General features: G+C 41.7%; 1 long non-coding RNA gene across 6 annotated transcripts; it reads right to left on the bottom strand.

Moving 5' to 3' along the window:
• Window positions 1–98: 98 nt before the first annotated feature.
• On the bottom strand, window positions 99–17852 carry LOC147343586 (uncharacterized). Of its 6 annotated transcripts, XR_015156150.1 has the most exons (5): window positions 17279–17843; window positions 12530–12619; window positions 11977–12164; window positions 4932–5434; window positions 99–2068 (listed from the first exon to the last, which is right to left on the bottom strand). It is a non-coding gene; the product is annotated as an uncharacterized LOC147343586 (long non-coding RNA). The 6 variants fall into 6 exon arrangements; XR_015156147.1 differs by lacking the exon at window positions 12530–12619 and having other exon boundaries at window positions 17279–17852; XR_015156149.1 differs by lacking the exon at window positions 4932–5434 and having other exon boundaries at window positions 1089–2068.
• Window positions 17853–18311: the final 459 nt, after the last annotated feature.

The raw sequence follows: 18311 nt of genomic DNA, 5'->3' as shown, positions 1-18311 counted from the left end.
AACACAAAGCCAAGAGGCAAGAACTACAGAATTACCACTAGGCTAGAAAATCTGCTGCAATCCAAGGAATTGGTAAATGAAAGAAAGAAAAGATCAAGAGAGAGAAGAAATAATATTTATTATCTCCCTGCCATAAGCCACCACATGCATTAGGCATTTTTATAGCTAAGGGGGTGGCTAAAGGAAGAGAGAGATTAAAATGAGAAATGTATGAATTACAGAGGAGTTGGATACAACATCCAAACTGTCCTGGGAGTTAGCTGAGTGCACAAGTTTTGAATCAAAACTGAGAGAATGGATAATAATTTATTTTGAAAGTAGATATATTCCAGAAAAGTTAGATCTAAAACATTTTCATAATGTACTAGCACAGTGCTTCTCACCAAGAGCAATTTTGTCCCTCTCCCAGGGGACATCAGGCAATGTATGAAGACATTTTTGGTTGTCACAAGTGGGGGTGCTATTGGCTCCAGTTGTTGACTGGATATAAACTACCAATGTTTCTCCTGAGGGTGTAAGTACTGATAAAGCCATGATGAGGTATAAGCTCAAGAGTTTACAGATAATATTTATTCTAGAGAAATTCCCTTAGACAAAATGGCAAGGAATCAACATACTTTTTCTAAAGACTCACTCACTATTTAACCACGTCAACTAAAACTGGTGTCAAAATTAGATAGGAATAAATATTGGCTTTATTGGGTCTCTAATGAACATCAACCCATAGGACTCTTTCTACTGTCATTGCTCAAAACCATTAGTCTATATCTGAGCCTGTGCCCCTGGATTTTTTTCTGCAGATGAGCTTTGATACAAGGAATAGGCTATCAAGTCCACATATTCAAGGCATCCTGGCTTGAAGATTCCTGACTGCAAGCTGCCAATATCTCAACTAAGCTCCCCTGGGGCCTGAGACCCAGAGCTCTGACACGGCCAGACACGACTGCTGTTGATCATTCCACTGGGCTCGTTTGGGGACTCATTATCTATAGAAGATATTTAACTCAAAACAAAACAAATACATACTTAGTCGTAGAGCTATTCAGAACCTGTGTGTGTCACCATAGACCAGACCTGGGACATGAGGCTTGATTACTTTTTTTTTTTTTAACTTTACAATATTGTATTACTTTTTAAAATTTTTCTGAAGTATAGTTGATGTACAGTATTATGTTCATTTCAGGTGTACAACCTAGTGATCTGACAAACACATTACAAGATGACCACAACAAGCTTAGTAACTACTCATCACCTGCAAAATTATTATGGCATTATTATCTGTATTACAGTATTACTGTCTGCTACATACTACATCCTTGTGACTTATTATGTAACTGAAAATTTGCAACTATTAATCTCCTTTACCTATTTCGCCCAGTCCCCTACCCTTCTCCCCATCAGCAACACTTCATCTGTTCTCTATAAGCCTGGTTTTCGTTTGTTCATTTGTTTTGTTTTTTAGATTCTACATGTAAATGAGATCTTGTGGTATTCTTCTTTCTCTAATTTCACTTGGCATAATATCCTCTGGGTCCATCCATGTCGTCACAAATAGCACAAATTTCATTCTTGCTATGGCTGAGTAATCTTCCATTGCATATATACACCGTATCCTCTTCATGCATTTGTCTGTCAGTGAACACCTAGGTTGCTTCCGTGTCTTGGTTATTGTAAATAATGCTGCAATGAACATGGGGGTGTGGATATCTTTCCAAATTACTGTTGTTTTCTTCAGGTAAATACCTAGAAATGGAATTGCTGGGTCATTTGGTAGTTTTACTTTTTAATAATTTTGAGGAACTTCCATACTATTTCCCACAGTGGTTGCACTGATTTACATTCCCACCAACAGTGCACACAAGTTCCCTTTTCTCTACACCCTCATCAACGCTTGTTATTTCCTGGCTTTTTGATGATAACCATTCTGACAGGTGTGATGTGATACCTCGTTGTGGTTTTGATCTGCATTTCCCTGATGTTGAGTGATGTTGAACATCTTCTCATGTGTCTGTTGACCATCTGTAGGCTTACTTTGCTAGTAAGAAAATCCCTCCTTGGAAGTCTGCTCCTGTAAAAACCAGGCAGTTATTAGATAGCTTATCAGAGTTGCTGATAGCATAGGCTTCTGCCTAGAATTACTGGCATTTTCCCCCAACTCATCAGCTAAGAAAGATAGTTACTGGTGGACAGAAATGAGTTGGAACTAGCAAGTTGATCTTTGACCTACTCCCTAAGAAAACACTGGTACTATTTGTTCAAAGTATTTACAATGAAGCCCCTAAAATATCATCTTCTCTCCCTTTCCCTTCCTTCTTTCTTCTAATGGAGGAATCTCAAAATGCTTATGAATTCTGAGCTACTGCTATCTAGACTTCCCACCACCACCACCACCACCACCCCCCCCCCCCAACAAACAGTTAGCCTTTGGTCAGCTGTCAGACGATATGACAACAAGCTTAGCATACATCTGCCCCTGGATTAATGGGCTTGGTATTTCTTTCACTATTAAAGATAAATCACTAGACAGCTGTATTGAAAACCACAGCATACTTCTCAACACTGATGATGCATAGATGAGATGACCTGCTTTCTAAATGGGTTCATGAATAATCTTCCTACCTCAGGACCTATTTTCCCTGGCAAGAAAAGATTTAAAGAAGCAACAAGGAACACGGTTTAAACTTCAAATTCAAACATGGCGACTTTTTGACTCTGTAGGTGCTGATAATGACATATTTTTTGAGGATCATTCTGGAATTCAGGATTAATCAAAAGAAAAAGCATAAGAGAATGAATGCCTTGCTTTGCCAACACAAATCAGTAAAACAGTATGAAAAGCACATCGTTCAAATTCAGACTTGCTTAGGTTTCTAAGGAAGTTGCCCTGAACTAGTGACAACTTCAGTTAGCTTGTAAATGGATACAATTTTTAAAAATCACATAAAGCATATCTGAGAAGTAAATGAGATAAAAATATACAAGCAGAATTGAACACACAGTTGACCCTAAATAAAGGCTAGTTCCTTGGCCTTCTTTTCCTTTCGAAGTTACCATTTTGGCTGATTCTAATTAGCAGCGAATATTTGGATTTACTTATAGATACACCTCTTGGCTGCACTACTAAGTTTCAGAGTCTAGATGTTTTAAGAGGACAGTCAGAATATAGCACTAAAAAACATTTTAAATAAATAATATTTTAAAGCATATTTTATATAAAACAGGTATTATAATTTTTCATATAAGCTAATTGTTCTTAAGAAGGAAATGACATAAAAACAGAGCTAAAAGCTAGAAACAGAAAAATAACAGAGCAGGAAATGTGGATAGAGTGCTACCAACCATGAGTTATTCAGACAGTTCCAACACAGAGATCTAGTTCATCTGCAGAAACCCTAGTGGGACTGGGGGGTGATGGATATACAACCAGACTAGACGTCTAGAACAGCACTATGGAGCCTGAATTCTGTCCTCGTGTGATCTGTGACATTGAAAGCTACTGGAATGGCCAAAATGTCAATATCCTCACTGATAAAGTGAAGAATATCAACGGAATCATTGAGTTCCTTTCGTTTCTGAGCTGTCCATGAAGTCTTTAGGGAAAACACTTCCCCAAAGAATCATTCATCAGGATGAAAAACGCTTGGACCTTCAGGCTAGCCTCCTCTCCTAGGCTTCCTTCCCAAGATAGTTCCCAGGTGAATGGGAAGAAGGAGCATTTAACATCCTCATGATGGTGGGCAAGATCCAGGGTCTGGGAAAAGATGTCCTCTACCTCTTCTGGTCTCCAGGGCTGCATCCCTTGTCCCCTGGGTGTCCCCTGGCCTCCAGGGCTGAAATCTGAGGATGGTGTGGCTAGCGATCTGATCTGCCTTGGTTTGCTCCAAATGGTCACTTCCTGGCTGACTCAGGCTTGTGTTAACTTCTGCAGGCTAACTGAACAATTGCCATGTCCTTCCTTCAGCCTCTGCCTCAGAGGTCACCTCACCTTACCATCGTGTGCATCACGATGAGATCTCTCCATTCTCAACTCTGCATCCCCATCAGATAAAGAATTATGGTAGCAGGGCAAAACTCAAACCCAGGCCCCCCATCTGCCTGACCACACTGCTTTGCCCAGCTTACTTGTGATGTGCCCAAGGCCCAGATTGCTAATTCACCTGAAAGCATAGGCCTCCAGTGGCAGGCGGTGGGAGGTGGTGGGGGAGGCAGGGGGGGTGGGGGGGGAGGAAGGGGGGGTGGTGGGAGGAGGCAGGGGGGTTGGGGGGGAGGCGGGGGGCGGGGGGCAGGCGGGTGGGGAATCAAGAGACATCCCACTTTCTTCACTCTTTCTCTCTCTCTCCATCTTTCTTTCATTTCCCAGGACAGCACATGGCCTAGCTTTTCTTTCTCTTCCTTTATACCCAGCCCCTTCCCGCCTACCTACTCCACCTAAATATGCAGGGGTCTCTTCTCTGCAGAAGAAGGAAAGGGCTACCCACTCCAGTATTCTTGCCTGGAGAATCCCCATGGACAGAGGAACCTGGCAGGCTATAGTCCATGGAGTCACAAAGAGTCAGACATGACTGAAGCAACTGAGCCCTCTTCTCTGCACTATTAAAAATCTCTCTGAACTGAAGCCTCTATGCTCAGTTATTAATCTGAACCCTCTATGCTCAGTTATTAATCTGATAATAGGAAGTAGGAAGCCTTTCTCAAGAAACTGCTTGCAAGACAGTAGTTTATATCATTCTGTTTTTCAATCATAATAATGAATATTACCTTGGTCTTTCTCTTGGTATTTCTCCTATAGAAATTATATTTAAATGAATACTGAGGGTAGAAGCAGCAAAGGTGTTTGACTGAAGAAAGCAAAAAATTATATATTTTAAAACTTTATCTCCATAATAAAGCTATTTAAAAAAAAAAGAGTCAGCCTAAATATTACTACATACCTAGATAAAACAGCGAGATGCCAGGAAAGGATGAACTGAGACTTGGAGAATGCTGGATGTTAATGAAGGGAATTAAGATAAATCAGTGCAAAATATAGAGAAAATGTGAGAGATAAAAACTAAAATGTCTGAAATTCCTCTGGAAGTCAAGTGGTGAAGACTCTGCACCTCCAGTGCAGGGGGTTATGGGTTTGATCTCTGGTCAGGGAACTCAGATTCCACATGCCCTGTGGCATGGACAAAAAATAAATTAAATAAAATACCGTCTTCTAAAAAAATAAAGAAGAAAAAGAAAGAAAACATCCTGCGTACTTTGTGTACTTTCTCTACATACTCATGTTGCTTCATAGAGAAGTAATTATGCTACGCACAATCTTCCTGCTGCGGGCATGACACTTTCTGGAGACCAGGATAAATAATTAAGACACCCATGTCCATGGTTTATTTCTCTGCTCTCTTGTTCCAGAAAGGATTCCAAGCAGCTGACAGGGATAACTCTCAGCCTACAGGAAAAATGAATGGTATATGATTAAAGAGCTTCAAAAAAAAAAAGAAAAGAATGTTTCTTCTTTTTAGAAGCATTTAAAGGTGTAAACTCTCTAGTTCACACAGAAAAAGAAGAAAGAAATGTTGGAGATGATATCGCTGTGTAAAGAAGACAGACCAAAGTATGAGAGAAAAATGAAGATTCAATCAAGGAAAGCATGGTGAAGGGCATGTGGGAAGTGAGCTGGGCGACATGACACGAAGCTTAAGAAGATGACCCTGGAGCCTTTAGAGGGGGTGAGACGGAAGCCAAGAAGCCGGCAGCCATGATGGTCCAGGTGGGGGGAGAGGAGAGTCTACAGCAAGGCAGCAGCCATGGAAAACATCAGAGGAGTTACAAAAATAAAAGAAGCAAGACTTGGCCAATGACTGGGTTCTGGATCAAAGGAAATGGTGGGGTCCATGACAACTATGCGGCTCCAAGCCAAGCCAACTGCAGGAATGATAAAAACAATATGAGAAATGGCCCACTTCCAGTCTTGCTCTTAAAAAAGAGCGATGGTAATTTATTTTCCACATAAAAGTTTTCTGTGATAACAATATCAATAGACGTAAAAGTGAAAATGAAAATTTTAAAAAATTTGTTCTGAATCAGTATACTTAATAGTTGTGAGATGCACTCTGATTTAGAACATAACATGCCATTTGTTATCTTTGAAGTATAAGAGAAATCAAAAAGATAAAACACTGACTTGACCCAAAGTGTTTGAATTTGTAAGTGTCATCTCACACTGAGTTTATACACCTTGTGGATTGCTTTATTTTTGCAGAGCTATCTATGATTACCAGTTGTGTTTCTTTTTGAAGTTTATTCTTTGGTAGAAATAATGTAAAGCTATATGTAGTCTGTTAAGCAACATGGTACCAGATTAGGATGGTACCTAATGGTACTTTCTGTCTCTATGAATTTGCCTATTTCAGATATTTCTTACCAATTAGATCATAGACTGTGTAGCCAACCAAACTGCCCCAAGAACTCTTACGCTGTTGAGCAGCAGTAAAAATTTACTTTAGCTCAAACTTAGCAATTAGCATCTCAGACATTTCTGGTTTAAGACAATTTAATTTTGGTAAAGACTCATTAAGCGCAAAGCACACTGGCTAACCGGTTTTTTCTCCCTTCCCTCTTCCTTCCCGAATTGCTCTGGGTCCAAGGGAAACCTGAGGATCCTCCTAGCAATGGTGGGGGCAGACGTCGTCCTCTGCTGGCCTCTGCAGGGCGGCAGCATGATGAGGCTGGACTCTGGATCTGTGCCCCTCGGGACAACTGGTCCGCGCTGGACTGGGCAGACGATGGCTTCCCTCGTTGCTGACATCTGAGCCTGACACTGCCTCCCGCCACCCAGATCACTGCCCATGGCAGTCGCCAATGCCAACTCCTGGCTTCTGAATCCACACAGAGGGTGAGCCTTTTTCCCCCCTCTTCACACCCTGTGCCTGTCATGGAGCCTACATAGAACAGGCATTCAACAATATTGTTGAATGAAGGTGAATACATCCTTCAAAATCCAACTAAAATATTATCTCTTCTATAAACCTTTCTTTAATGCTGCCACCCCTTCTCACCCTCCACTGTTTGTTCTGTGCTCCCGTAACAAGTGGATCTTGCTGCCAGTGGGGCAGGCTGTATCATAACCACTGTATGGGTATCATCTCTCACACGATAAAAATTCCACTGCCCCTCACTGCCCAGGGGACGAGCTTCCCAAGGCCGCCCTCAGATCCTTGCCACATAAAAAATATGCTCCATACCCCCGTGGAGACACAGACACAGAGAACAGGCTTATGGACACAGCTGGCAGGGGAGGAAAGAGAGGGTGGGATGTATGGAGAGACTAACATGGAAACATACATTACCACATGCAAAATAGATAGCCAGTGGGAAATTGTTGTAGGACTCAGGGAACTCAAACAGGGGTTTAGTGACAACCTAGAGGGGTGGGATAGGGAGGGAGAGGGGAGGAGGGAGGGGACATGGGTAAACCTATGGCTGATTCACATTGATATTTGGTAGAAATCGACACAATACTGTAAAGCAATTATCCTTCACTTAGAAATAAATTTTTTTAAAGTATGCTCCATAAACATTTAAAGTAATTAAAGCCTTGTCATTTTAAATTAGATTTCTTTTCAGAAATAATAATATGGAAATTTTACAAAATAAATCATATCGGTATAAAATGAAAAAAAAAGTCTCCATTCAACCCCAAATAATTTCAAGAGCCAGTATTGAAACTCTTCAAATTTCTTTTTAAGTGAGTAAAGTAATGCCTAATAACCTGAGTTAGTAAAGGAGAAAATTTACACTAGAGGTTCCTAAGTGAAGAGGCCAAGAAGGATATAAAGGCAGAGAGTATTGCATTTGCAGACTCACGCACCGCACCAGAGGATGGAGAGGCAAGTAGGGCCCTTGAAGGTGAGAAATTTGAATTTCCTCCTGATGCCAAGGACAAACTCTGCCTAATCAGTTCTATCAACAAATATGTATCTTAGTTCTCCGGCGGAATGAAATCTTTCTGATAGGTACTTGAATTTTTCTCCACTGATTACCTGATAGCACCTGCCTATGGATGGTTTCTGACATAATTTGGATTCCAGAAAAATTAAATCTAAGCACTTGTGGGTTCAAGAAAATCTGAAGATGGTGGTACTGAACTGAGACGTTCAGATTGTGAATGGTACACTGAGTTGGGAAAAGAATTAACGCTGAGAATTTTATTATTCTTTCCATATCAACATGTCCTCTGTTTTCTCTAAAGTCACTTCAGAATTTTTCATACGCAATGTCCCCTTAGAGGAGGCTTACGGAAAAAGAAGACAGGCAAGCTAGGTGGTCTTCCTACTAAATGGGCAGTAAAGTTTTCTCCAGGCAGTTTCCCCAGAACCAAAAGTGCTGTTGATCAAACTAAAAGATGGAGAACACAAGCTGAGGCTTGGAGAATGGAGGCCTCCCAATGGAGTCAACAGAGAGCCAGGGTTCTGAGCACTGGTTCTGAATCAAGCCACCTGTATTCAGACCACAGCTCCACCATCCACTGCGTATCCTGGGCAGGTAATGTATGCCTTCGTCTGTTCCCTTGTAAACTGAGATCATTATGGGACCTATGGCTAGGGCTGGGGGAGGGGGTGGGGTGTGCATGACAGCAAAGTTGATATATGTGTGAAGGACATTAGAAGGGGTCCTGTCGTCATCCCCTCCATCATTCATCATTGTCTCTGTTCCTTCACATCACTGTCTGTTCCTCATCTGTCTACTATGGCCTCCTTTCCAATAAGTATTATCTCATAGCCTTCTATTTTATCCCAGATAACCATTTCTTTCTTTGCCTTGGAAATGAACAGAGATCATTCTGTCATTTTTGAGATTGCATCCAAGTACTGCATTTCAGACTCTTTTGTTGCCTGTGATGGCTACTCCATTTCTTCTAAGGGATTCTTGCCCACAGTAGTAGATACAATGGTCATCTGAGTTAAATTCACCCATTCCGGTCCATTTGAGTTCACTGACTCCTAAAATGTCAACGTTCACTCTTGCCATCTCCTGTTTGACCACTTTCAATTTGCCTTGATTCATGGACCTAACATTCCAGGTTCCTATGCAATATTGCTCTTTACAGAATCGGACTTTACTTCCATCACCAGTCCCATCCACAACTGGGTGTTGTTTTCTCTTTGGCTCCATCTCTTCATTCTTTCTGGAATTATTTCTCCACTCTTCTCCAGTAGCATTTGGGTACCTAACGACCTGGGGAGTTCATCTTTCAGTGTCCTATCTTTTTGCCTTTTCATACTGTTCATGGGGTTTTCAAGGCAAGAATACTGAAGTGGTTTGCCATTCACCTCACCAGTGGACCATGTTTTGTCAGAACTCTCCACCATGACCCATCCATCTTGGGTGGCCCTACACAGCATGGCTCATAGTTTCATTGAATTATACAAGGCTGTGGTCCATGTGATCAGATTGGTTAGTTTTCTGAGATTGTGGTCTTCAGTCTGTCTGCCCAGAGAAGGATAGAGAAGATAAGAGAAGGATAAATGGCTTACAGAAGATTCCTGATGGGAGAGACTGACTGAGGGGGAAACTGGGTCTTGTTCTGATGGGTGGGGCCATGCTCAGTAAATTTTTAATTCAATTTTCTGTTAAATAGTGGGGCTGTGTTCCCTCCTGCTGTGAAAGTGCTACAGTCAATATGCCAGAAAATTTGGAAAATTTAGCAGTGGCCACAAGACTGGAAAGGGTCAGTTTTCATTCCAATCCCAAAGAAAGGCAATGCCAAAGAACACTCAAACTACCACATAATTGCACTCATCTCACACGCTAGCAAAGTAATGCTCAAAATTCTCCAAGCCAGGCTTCAATAGTATATGAACTGTGAATTTTCAGATGTTCAAGCTGGTTTTAGAAAAGGCAGAGGAACCAGAGATCAAATTGTAACACCCACTGGATCATCAAAAATGCAAGAGAGTTCCAGAAAAAACATCTACTTCTGCTTTATTGACTATGCCAAAGCCTTTGACTGTGTGATCACAACAAACTGTGGAAAATTCTTCAAGAGATGGGAATACCAGATCACCTGACCTGCTTCCTGAGAAATCTGTATGCAGGTCAAGAAGCAACAGTTAGCACTGGACATGGAACAACAGACCGGTTCGAGATTGGGTAAGGAGTAACTCAAAGCCTGTATATTGTCACCCTGCTTATTTAACTTATGTGCAGAGTACATCATGAGAATTACTGGACTGGATGAAGCACAAGCTGAATTCAAGATTGCTGGGAGACATATCAATAACCTCAGATATGCAGATGACACCACCCTTATGGCAGAAAGTGAAGAAGAACTAAGAGCCTCTTGATGAAAGTGAAAGAGAAGAGTGAAAAAGTTGGCTTAAAACTCAACACTGAGAAAACTAAGATCATGGTATCTGGTCCCATCACTTCATGGCAAATAGATGGGGAAACAGTGGAAACAGTGACAGGCTTTATTTTTTGGGCTCCAAAATCACTTCAGATGGTGACTGCAGCCATGAAATTAAAAGACACTTGCTCCTTGGAAGAAAACTTATGACCAACCTAGATAGCATATTCAAAAGCAGAGACATTATTTGCCAACAAAGGTCCATCTAGTCAAGCTATGGTTTTTCCAGGAGTCATGTATGGATGTGAGAGTTGGACTATAAAGCAAGCTAAATGCCAAAGAATTGATGGTTTTGAACTGTGGTGTTGGAGAAGACTCTTGAGAGTCCCTTGGACAGCAAGCAGATCCAACCGGTCCATCCTAAAGGAAATCAGTCCTAAGTATTCACTGGAAGGACTGATGCTGAAACTGAAACTCCAAATCTTTGGCTACCTGATGCAAAGAACTGAGTTATTGGACAAGACACTGATGCTGGGAAAGATTGAAGGCACGAGGAGAAGGGGATGACAGAAGATGAAATGGTTGGATGGCATCACCAACTCAATGGACATGATTTTGAGCAAGCTTCGGGACTTGGTGATGGACAGGGAGGCCTGGTGTGCTGCAGCCCATGGGGTTGCAAAGAGTCGGACACAACTGAGAAACTGAACTGAACCATTTCTTTTGGGGGCTTCCTTTGTGGCTCAGTGGTAAAGAATCCACCTGCAATGGAGGAGATGCAGGTTCGTTCCCTGAGTCGGAAAAATCCCCTGGAGGAGGAAATGGCAATCCTCTCCAGTAGTCTTGCCTGGAGAATTCCATGAAGAGAAGAGCCTGGCAGGCTACAGTCCATAGGGTCGCAAAGAGTCAGGCACGACTGAGTGACTGAGCAACACACACACAACCGTTTCTTTTATACTATAAAATTAGGAAATGAAGAACCTAAATTCCTATGAGATATCAGTATTAGATAGAAAGACAACTTCATTTTTCTTTTCTTTGCACAATGCTTTTCCAAACTCCTACCCTAGGACCACTCCACCAGAATGGAATAAAGGCTCCCAAACGAAGGATGAACATGAAGGACACTACACCTGGCTTACTTTTCTGGCTGGTGACACTCCAGCCTCTGACTAGAAGGTTCAAGAACCCTGTTGTGAAAATGGATATTGGAGATTTAGAGAATGGAGATTTGGCTCCCGTTCATAAGCAAAGGCTTCTTTGAGAAAGAAAAGACTATGTTATTTTACAACCCTATCAAGTTATACAACCCTGGCTGATTTCTGGAAATAAGTTTGTCATTGAAGGCATGAGGCAAGCCCCTTTTTAAATTATTGCAAGCAATCTGTGGAAGCATAATGCCAATCCCCGCTCTCAAAGGCCTCATTGTGAGCGCTGGTGCTCGGAGCTGCTAATTGCTGGCCGCCTTCCATCCTCCTCCTGCAAACACCATACCATATTTGTCTTTCAGCTGTCACTATTTGTTAGGGACCTATAAACAGAGAAGATGCTTTCTTAGCAACCACTGTGAAAACGTAGAACACTCCCTTCCCCCACCTCCAAAACAAGCCTGAAATGAGGAAAGAAAGGAAAAGGGAACTGACCAAGGTCCATGTGAAAGTCAGAAGGACAATCCAGTACGGAAAGTTTCAAATACTGCTGGCTGCCTTTGGCTTGGGCGAAAACAAAGAAAAAAATTCACAAGAAGCTTTCAGAAGCCAGCTGCCAACAGATTAAAGGGCGATTAGAAATGATCTCACCGCCATTTGTAGACGTCTGGTCACACGGATATCTGCAAGATAACCAAGAATAATCTGGTTACGTTATTCAATTTTACTTCTTTGGAGAATGCTTTGGGCTTCATCTTGCTATTTTTAGTCTTTGGTGTCAGACACCATGGAAAGTCATCGCCAAGGCAGTTCAAGGATGACATGTTCCTCCAGAACAGGTAAAAGTTCTGGAAACCAAAATGACCGAAAAAGCAGCTGGAGATCAAAGCATTCAAGAGATTCTGGAAAGAAGGAGCAGGGAGGAGATAGGGAGGTTTTTGTTGATAACCACAGAACAACATGATGGATGCTACATTTTAGAGAGCATTACAGAAAATCATCATGTCTGTAAAGAAAGCAGAAACTTAAAAAAAAAAAAAAAAATTACCGCAGAGGATCTGTGGGAGCACCCCTGGCCATTGAAGCTTTCAGGAAGTTGAAAATGTTTCTGGAGTTAAATCAGTTCACTCTCGCCAGCCTGAGAACAGCCAGTTTGGAAAACAGGACTTGTAGGCATGGAAACAGCAGGCATCTTGGTAACAAAACTCATTACTGGGTTTAATGGAGGAAAAACTGTGGAGAATCCTCAAGAGGGAAGGATAGTTTGGTGCAATACTGCAAGGCCAGAGAGTGTGAAACCTAAACTGAGAGTAACTAAAATACGCTAAGCTTCAGTAATTGAGTGAAAGAATTAAACTTCTGTGAGCCACGATCCTTCAAGTGCTGCCTGTGGGCAAGTATCTGGGATGCTAATCATCAAAGCAATGAAAGTAAAAGACACCCAGAAGAAATTATTTAATCCTATATTCCCACCATGTCCTTGAAGACATATGACATTTTAGAGATAGTTAAGAACTAACTCTCATAAATAACGTTTCAAAATTGGAAAAAGCAAAAATATTGTGAACAGAGTTTTTATATTGAATGCCAACTTTCATGCTCATTTTGATCCCCACAATAGCTCATTGATAAGGATATTATTTGGGCTTCCCCAGTAGCTCAACAGTAAAGAATTAGCTGCAATGCAGGAGATGCAGTTTCGATCCCAGAGTTAGAAAGATCCACTGAAGGAGGGCATGGTAACCCACTCCAGTATTCTTGCTGGAGAATCCCAAGGACAGAGGAGCCTGGTGGGCTACAGTTCATAGGGTTGCAAAGAGTCGGACACGACTGAAGCGACCAAGCAGGCACGCACACATACAAGGATATTATCTCCACTGCATTACACATGAGGAAACTGAGGCCCAGAGGAGCTGAGGTCTGTAAGCATCAGAGCCAGGCTTCCAGCCTAAGCCAGGACTGCTCCTCCCCTTCATCCAGCCTCCATCCTGCACGTACTGATTCAGGTAAGGCTGCAGTGACACGTGTGGATACAACAAGCCACTCTCATGGTGCTGGTCCTACCCCCATCAGAACAGGCCACTGCATGAGCAGGCAGAGGGCATAGTGAGCATTTTTACTGTAAAAATGGGAAACTTGGTTGTATACTGTTTGTATTTTTTTAAAGCTCTTTTCCTTGGTCACAAATTTTGTCTTTTTTTTTCTCTTCCTCTTTTCTTCTTTCTCTCTCCACTTTTACACACTCAACTTACACTGGAGCCCCAAGAGTAAAAGGAAGCTCATGAACTCTGGACTTCCCAGGGTACTCGCTGTGGCCAGTAATGACCACCCCACCCACATCCTCCTCCTTGCCCAGCCTGACTCCAGCTGCTTTGTTTGCTGATAACTAAATAGTAAAGGCAGCAGACGGGCAGCCTCAGGGAAAACTGGGGAATCGGTCACAGCTATTGCCAATTTCTCATGACCTCTGGTCTTCTAGGAGGCCCTGTTAACACGGCCAGAGAGTGATGGTGGGAAGTGGAAAACTGAGTGGAAAGCACACTCACCATTAAGAGATAGGTTTGGTGTGATTTGGCTGCCCAGCTTCTGAAATCTAAAGGTAGAACTCTGGTCTGGGGATGGCAGTGTGACCATATATGATCAGAACTACTGTGAAAATCACCATATTCTAACCTAGTCCCTCAGTTTCACATACAATATTTAATCACTTGTTGTTCCTTCTCCATTTTTCCCCAATTGTAATTTAGAGGTTTCTTTTTTTCTGCCAGGATACTAATAGCAGTGCTTTTCATTAACCTCAGCTACAATGGGTTTAACTGTCCACTAGCGTCTACAGGGTTACACAGAGTCGGACACGACTGAAGCGACTTAGCAGCAGCAGCGGCAGCGGCAGTAGTGACTAGAATATGAACTTCCTTTCCTTAGTGAAAAGAAATTGACTTAATACAACATAAGAGAACAAAAAAAGAGGGAGATCTATAAACTACTTCAGTTGCCTGTGTGCTTAGTCATGTTTGACTCTTTGTAACCCCATGGACTGTGTCCATGGCAAGAATGCTGGAGTGGGTTGCCCTTTACTAATTCAAGGGATCTTCCAGACCCAGAGATCAAACCCACATCTCCTGCATTGGCAGGCAGATATTTTATCCCTGCGCCACCTGGGAAGCACTTTAGTTACAAAAACATAATAATTCTTCAAGATTATTTTCAATACATGTAATTAAGAGATGGGAATACCAGACCACCTGATCTGCCTCTTGAGAAATCTGTATGCAGGTCAGGAAGCAACAGTTAGAACTGGACATGGAACAACAGACTGGTTCCAAATAGGAAAAGGAGTACATCAAGGCTGTATATCGTCACCCTGGTTATTTAACTTATATGCAGAGTACATCATGAGAAACGCTGGACTGGAAGAAACACAAGCTGGAATCAAGATTGCCGGGAGAAATATCAATAACCTCAGATGTGCAGATGACACCACCCTTATGGCAGAAAGTGAAGAGGAACTAAAAAGCCTCTTGATGAAAGTGAAAGTGGAGAGTGAAAAAGTTGGCTTAAAGCTCAACATTCAGAAAACGAAGATCATGGCATCTGGTCCCATCACTTCATGGCAAATAGATGGGGAAACACTGGAAACAGTGTCAGACTTTATTTTTTGTGGCTCCAAGATCACTGCAGATAGTGATTGCAGCCATGAAATTAAAAGACGCTTACTCCTTGGAAGGAAAGTTATGACCAATCTAGATAGCATATTGAAAAGCAGAGACATTACTTTGCCAACAAAGGTCCGTCTAGTCAAGGCTATGGTTTTTCCTGTGGTCATGTATAGATGTGAGAGTTGGACTGTGAAGAAGGCTAAGCGCCGAAGAATTGATGCTTTTGAACTGTGGTGTTGGAGAAGACTCTTGAGAGTCCCTTGGACTGCAAGGAGATCCAACCGGTCCATTCTGAAGGAGATCAGCCCTGGGATTTCTTTGGAAGGAATGATGCTAAAGCTGAAACTCCAGTACTTCAGCCACCTCATGCAAAGACTTGACTCATTGGAAAAGACTCTGATGCTGGGAGGGATTGAGGGATGGAGGAGAAGGGGACGCCAGAGGATGAGATGGCTGGATGGCATCACTGACTCGATGGACTTGAGTCTGAGTGAACTCTGGGAGTTTGTGATGGACAGGGAGGCCTGGCGTGCTGCGATTTATGGGGTCGCAAAGAGTCGGACATGACTGAGCGACTGAACTGAACTGAATTATTTGCAACCATTCATTTACATGAATTTATACTTGAATAAAATGTGGTATATACTGACAATACCAAATGCTAGCAAGGATATAGAGTAACTGGTCCCATACACTGCTAGTAGGAATGCAAAATGGAACAACCACATAGAAAAACTATTTATCCGTCTCTTAAGTTAACTATACACCTTCCATAGGTCCACTCCTAGGAATTCACAAATGAAAACATAAGTCCACACAGAGTTAAATGTAAGTGTTCAAAGCAGTATTATTCATAATAACCCCAAACTGAGGGGAAAAAAAAAACAATTTTTCATCAATAGGTAAAGATAAACAAACTGTGCAATATCCACAGTATAGAATACTACTAAGGAAAAAAAATAACAGAGGAGGAGGAAGAATGGACAACTGATAAAACAATATAGGTGAATCTTAAAATCACTATGCTAAATGAAAGAAGCCAAACACAAAAGAGTCCATACTGCATGAGACCATTTATATAAAATTCTAGAAAACATGAACAAAGTCATTGAGACAAAAAGCAGATGAGTGGTTGCCCAAGGCCAGGGAGAGATGCTGCCAAACATCTTACATAGCATGAAAGCCCCCGCATAATAAAAACTATTGGGCCCAAATATCAATAGTGCTGAGGTTGAGAAACCTGAGCTAGTCTGACCAACCAAGAAGCGAGAAGACTCAAATTACTAAACTCAGGAATGAAAGATGAGACATCACTACCAATCCTATAGAAAATAAAAGGATTACAAGGACATGCTATGAATACTTTTATGCTAACAAATTAGGCAATTTAGACGAAATAAGAAGATTCAAAAAAGGTACACAGTAACAAAATTGACTAAGTGAAAAGGATAAAATATGAACAGATCCATCACAAATAAAGAATTTAAATTAGTAATTGAAAATCTTTCTTCAAATAAAAGGCTGGGTCCAGATGTCTTCACAGGTGTATGCTATAAAATATCTACAGGACAAACACCACCACTCCTTCAAAACTCTTCCACAAAACACAAAAGAGAACTAGTCACTCAAGGCTAGTATTCCCCTAATACTAAAACCCAACAAAGACATCACAAGAAAAGAAAACTACAGGCCAATATTCTTCACAAGTCTAAATGCAAAAATTCTCAACAAAATGTCAGCAAGCTGAACTCAGCAACATATCCAAAGGATTATACACCATGACTGAGTGTGAGTACAAAGTTGACTTAATATCTAAAAGTCAATGTAAAGTAATTTTAATTAATATGAATAAAGGACAAAAACCATATGATCATGTCAACACATAGAAAAAAAGCATTTGTCAATATCTCACACTCAGTCATGATAAGAAGTCTCAAAACTAGAGTTGGAAAGAATTTTGTCAACTTGATAAAAGGATTCTTTGAAAAATCTGCAGCTACCATCACACTGATTGGTGAAAGACAATGCTGTTTCCTCTAAGACTGAGAAAAGACTACATATTACATGATTGCATTTGTGTAATGTCCAGGAAAAGTTAATCTATAGAGACAGAAAAGAAGAGAGAGAGAGATACTTACAGGGTAATACGATTTTATCCTTGATAAACGGAATTTTCCTTTCTCAAGCTAGCTGGTAACTGCTGACTAAGCTCCTCCTTGGCCCCAGGATGTCTATATTTTTTCAGAAGCTCATCTCTGATCCCAAGGAGCAGGCACTGGCAAATACCCTCCGCATGCAGAGGGGTGTGTGGTTCCCTCAGAACCAGAAGGGGTTTGCTTCAGAAATATGGGAAAGGAACATTGAAGAAAATGCTGTTAAGGTCTCCAAACCTGAATTTTATCATTCAGAGGAACAGGTCCATGTCTAAGGAGACAAAGAGCACATGTTCCAGGAAGAAACGTCACTTCAACACAAAGGCATTGCTCTGGAATCAAGAGAGCGAGAGAACCCAGCTATGATGGCAGTGCTTTGGAGATAAATCCCTCTGTCATCACACCACTTGATAAACAAGTCACACCCAGCCTCTCGGCAACTGCAGGAGTTTTCAGCACATCACAGAGAAAATAAAGGGAACCTAGTCAGAGGGGACTATTGAGAGCAGAAACACTGTTCCCTGCAAGTAAGCAGCACCATACCCGGAATGTTGTGAGCACTTGCTCATCGCATATGGATGCAGCTCAAATCCCTTCGCTGTCCTCACATTACATAGAGCATGGCAAGATCTTGAGTCCTGGACACCACTGGTGTAGGAGACAGATGTCACCATCCACCAAAATATCTATCTGCATTTCGGCTGGTAAAGTTACAGAGTGCTGCCTTTCCCCGTGTATCATTTTGCAACCACGAGCAACTAAGGGGCAGAGGACCAAGAAGACAATTGATTAGTGGCCTGATTCTTTCTGTTTAAAAGCCAAAGAATTTCAAAATCTGCCTGCTGAACTAGCATAATCTTATGTGTGTCCCAAGAACAGCAAAAGACCGTGGTAGACATTTATCATCATGATGGGAGAAGGGTGTCTGGAGGATGGATCCAGACACAACAGCGGGGCCTAGGTAGAAAAACTGCTGATCCCCAGCCAGGAGTGTAGCTGATGCTCCAGCCACACTGTC

This window comes from Bos grunniens, chromosome 27 (genome assembly GCF_055505025.1).
Source record: "Bos grunniens cultivar Pamir isolate PY7600 chromosome 27, Bosgru_T2T1.0, whole genome shotgun sequence".
Classification (NCBI taxonomy): Eukaryota; Metazoa; Chordata; class Mammalia; order Artiodactyla; family Bovidae; genus Bos; species Bos grunniens.
This window is presented reverse-complemented; position numbering and strand designations above follow the sequence as displayed.